This window comes from Oryctolagus cuniculus, unplaced genomic scaffold, assembly GCF_964237555.1.
Source record: "Oryctolagus cuniculus unplaced genomic scaffold, mOryCun1.1 SCAFFOLD_98, whole genome shotgun sequence".
Lineage (NCBI taxonomy): Eukaryota > Metazoa > Chordata > Mammalia > Lagomorpha > Leporidae > Oryctolagus > Oryctolagus cuniculus.
The window spans coordinates 107,327-112,133 of record NW_027208267.1 but is presented as its reverse complement, the minus strand read 5'-3'; positions in this window follow the sequence as shown (position 1 = coordinate 112,133).

The window sequence follows — 4,807 nt, the reverse complement described above, 5'->3', positions numbered from 1 at the left end:
AGGTAACACGACCAAGGTGAGTTTTTGTGTTTTGCAAAATCAAATGGAACACTTTGGCTGAGGTGACAAATATTAATTGCCTCCAAACTGAGTTTCACTGTGATTTTCAGGTTAATTCAGTCAGAATTCCACAGGCAGTCAGCTGCAGGGGCGGATGAATCCGGGAACAGCCGGTTTCCTTGCAACTAAATCAAGCCCAATATCATTATGGATTCTTGCAATTCTTTGGTTTTTTTCTCATTTTTCTATTTATCATGGTTTGTAATGAATTTTCTGATGTGAGCTTTGGTTTTGAGGCTTGAATATGGAGTTCAGGCACTGGATTAATGGTCTTTTTCAATCAGGGCACAGCTGTTGGCTTGCTCAAGTTCTGGATTGCTGTGATTGTTTTGGGTGCCTCAGCTGACTTTAGGTTTCTTGAGCGGCAATTTCCTAAATGTTTTCTGAGTCTCAGTTGGATATGCCTTCTTCCTTCCCAAATTTTGTATTCTGACACAATATAAACAAGAGTTTGGACAGAGTAGCCATTATGAAATAAACAACACAACAAATAGCCGTTTGAAGCTTAGAAATCTACAGGTAACACGACCAAGGTGAGTTTTTGTGTTATGAAAAATAAAATGGAACACTTTGGCTGAGGTGACAGATAGTAATTGCCTCCAAACCGAGTTTCACTGTGATTTTCATGTTAATTCAGTCAGAAACCACAGACACTCAGCTGGGAGGTATGGATGAATCTGGAAACAGCCATTAACAAGGGAATGATTCAAGACCAATATCACTAAGAACTCCTGAATTTCTTTGGATTTTTTAGGATTTTTCTTATTTTTCATGGTTTGTAATGAATTTTCTGATGTGAGCTTTGGTTTTGAGGCTGCAATATGGATTTCAGCGCACCGGAGGAATGGTCTTTTTCAATCAGGTAACAGCTGTTGGCTTAATCCAATTCTGTCTTGCTTTCAAGGTTTTGAGTGCCTCAGTGTCCTTCAGTTTCTTGAGTGGCAATTTCCTAAATGTTTTCTGAATCTCATTTGGTTTTGCCTTCTTCCTTCCCAAATTTTGTATTCTGATGCAATACAAACAAGAGTTTGGACAGAGTAGCCATTTTGAAATAAACAACACAACAAATAGGCATTTGAAGCTTAGAAATCTACAGGTAACACGACCAAGGTGAGGTTTTGTCTTTTGCAAAATACAATGGAACACTTTGGCTGAGGTGACAAATATTAATTGCCTCCAAACTGAGTTTCACTGCGATTTTCAGGATAATACAGTCAGAATTCCAGAGGCAGTCAGCTGGAGGGGTGGATGAATCCGGGAACAGCCAGTTTCCTTGCGACTAAATCAAGCCCAATATCATTATGGATTCTTCCATTTCTTTGGCTTTTTTCTCATTTTTCTTATTTATCATGGTTTGTAATAAATTTCCTGATGTGAGCTTTGGTTTTGAGGCTGCAATATGGAGTTCAGGGCACAAGAGGAAGGTTCTTTTTCAATCAGGGCACAGCTGTTGGCTTGCTCCAATTCTGGCTTGTTGTCATTGTTTGGTGTGCCTCAGCTGACTTTTGGTTTTTTGGGCTGCAATTTCCTAAAAGTTTTCTGGGTCTGAGTTGGTTTTGCCTTCTTCCTTCCCAAATTTTATATTCTGTCGCCATTCAAACAAGAGTTAGGACAGAGCAGCCATTATGAAATAAAAAACACAACAAATAGGCTTATGAAGCTTAGAAATCTACAGGTAACAAGAGCAAGGTGAGGTTTTCTGTTTTGGAAAATAAAATGGAACACTTTGGCTGAGGTGACAGATAGTAATTGCCTCCAAACTTAGTTTCACTGCGATTTTCAGGTTAGTTAGGTCAGAATTCCACAGGCCGTCACCTGGAGGGGTGGATGAATCTGGGAACAGCCGGTTTCTTTGCGACTAAATCCAGCCAAATACCACAAAGCCTCTTGTATTTCTTCGGCTTTTTTCTCCTTTTTCTTATTTATCATGGTTTGTAAGATTTTGGACAGAGTAGCCATTATGAAAGAAAAAAAAAAAAAACACAGCAAATTGCCCTTTCAGGATTAGAAATCTACAGGCAACATGATCAAGATGAGTTTCTTTGTTTTGGAAAGTGACATGGAACCCTTCTGCTGAGGGGACAGATTCTAATTCCCTCCAAATTGAGTGTGAGTGCGATTTTGATGTAAATTCAATCAGAATTCCAAAGTCAGTCTGTGGAAGGAGGGGATGAATCTGGAAACAGCCAGTTTCCTTGTGTCTAATCCATTCAAATATCACAAAGGACTCTTGCATTTCTTTGGCTTTTTCACATTTCCCTTATTTATCATGGTTTGTAATGAATTTTCTGATGTGAGCTTCGGTTTTGAGGCTGCAATATGGAGTTCAGGGGAACGGAGGAATGGTCTTTTTCAAACAGGGCACAGCTGTTGGCTTGCTCCAATTTTGGATTGCTGTCATTGCTTTGGGTGCCTCAGCTGACTTTTGGTTTCTTGAGCGGCAATTTCCTAAATGTTTTCTGGGTCTGAGTTGGTTTTGCCTTCTTCCTTCCCACATTTTGTATTCTGACACAATGCAAACAAGAGTTTGGGCACAGTAGCCAGTATGAAATAAAAAACACAACAAAAAAACAGCCGGTTTCCTTGCGACTAAATCAAGCCCATTATCATTATGGATTCTTGCATTTCTTGGCTTTTGTTGCATTTTTCTTATTTATCATGGTTTGTAATGAATTTTCTGATGTGAGCTTTGGTTTTGAGGCTGGCATGTTGAGTTAGGGGCACTGGATTAATGGTCTTTTTCAAACAGGGCACAGCTGTTGTCTAGCTCCAATTCTATCTTTCTTTCAAGGTTTTGGGTGCCTCAGCAGATGTGTGGTTTCTTGAGTGGCAATTTCCTAAATGTTTTCGGGGTCTGAGTTGGTTTTGCCTTCTTCCTTCCGAAATTTGTATTCTGAGGCAATACAAACAAGAGTTTGGACAGAGTAGCCATTATGAAAGAAAAAACAAAAACAAATAGGCATTTGTAGCTTAGAAATCTACAGGTAACACGACCAAGGTGAGTTTTTGTGTTTTGGAAAATCAAATGGAACACTTTGGCTGAGGTGACAGATATCAATAGCCTCTAAACTGAGTTTCACTGCGAATATCAGGTCAATTCAGTAAGAATTCCACAGGCAGTCAGATGGAGGGGTGGATGAATCCTGCAACAGTTGGTTTCCTTGTGACTAAATCCTACCCAATATCACTAAGAACTGGCGCATTTCTTTGCTCATTTCTCATTTTTCTTATTTATCCTGGTTTGTAATGAATTTTCTGATGTGAGCTTCGATTTTGAGGCTGGCATATTGAGTTCAGGGCACCAGAGGAAGGTTCTTTTTCAAACAGGGCACAGCTGTTGTCTAGCTCCAATTCTATCTTTCTTTCAAGGTTTTGGGTGCCTCAGCAGATGTGTGGTTTCTTGAGCGGCAATTTCCTAAATGTTTTCTGGGTCTGAGTTGGTTTTGCCTTCTTCCTTCCCAAATTTTGTATTCTGAGGCAATACAAACAAGAGTTTGGACAGAGTAGCCATTATGAAAGAAAATACAAAAACAAATAAGCATTTGTAGCTTAGAAATCTACAGGTAACATGACCAAGGTGAGTTTTTGTGTTTTGGAAAATCAAATGGAACACTTTGGCTGAGGTGACAGATATCAATAGCCTCTAAACTGAGTTTCACTGCGAATATCAGGTTAATTCAGTCAGAATTCCACAGGCAGTCAGCTGGAGGGGTGGATGAATCCTGCAACAGTTGGTTTCCTTGTGACTAAAAAAGCCCAATATCATTATGGATTCTTGCATTTCTTTGGCTTTTTCTCTTTTTTCTTATTTATCATGCTTTGTAATGAATTTTCTGATGTGAGCTTTGGTTTTGAGGCTGGCATATTGAGTTCAGGGCACAAGAGGAAGGTTCTTTTCAATCAGGGCACAGCTGTGGCTTGCTCCAATTTGCTTGCTGTCATTATTTTGGGTGCCTCAGCTGACTTTTGGTTTCTTCAGCAGCAATTTCTTAATGTTTTCTGGGTCTGAGTTGGTTTTGCCTTCTACCTTCCCAAATTTTGTATTCTGATGCAATACAAGCAGAGTTTGGACAGAGTAGCCATTATGAAAGAAAAAAAAAAAACACAGCAAATTGCCCTTTCAGGATTAGAATTCTACAGGCAACACGACCAATATGAGTTTCTGTGTTTTGGAAAATGACATGGAACCGTTCTGCTGAGGGGACAGATTCTAATTCCCTCCAAATACAGTATGAGTGAGATTTTGAGGTGAATTCAATCAGAATTCCAAAGTCAGTCTATGGAAGGGGGGATGAATGTTGAAACAGGCAATTTCCTTTTGTCTAAATCCAGCCAAATATCACAAAGGACTCTTGCATTTCCTTGGCTCTTTCACATTTCCCTTATTTATCAAGGTTTGAAATGAAATTTCTGATGTGAGCTTTGGTTTTAAGGCTGCAATATGGAGTTCAGGGCACCGGAGGAGTGGCCTTTTTCAAACAGTGTACAGCTGTTGGCTTGCTCCAATTCTGGCTTCCTGTCATTGTTTTGGGTGCCTCAGCTGACTTCAGCTTTCCTGAGTGGCAATTTCCTAAATGTTTTCTGGGTCTGAATTGGTTTTGCCTTCTTCCTTCCCAAATTTTGTATTCTGAGGCAATACAAACAAGAGTTTGGACAGAGTAGCCATTATGAAAGAAAATACAAAAACAAATAGGCATTTGTAGCTTAGAAATCTACAGGTAACATGACCAAGGTGAGTTTTTGTGTT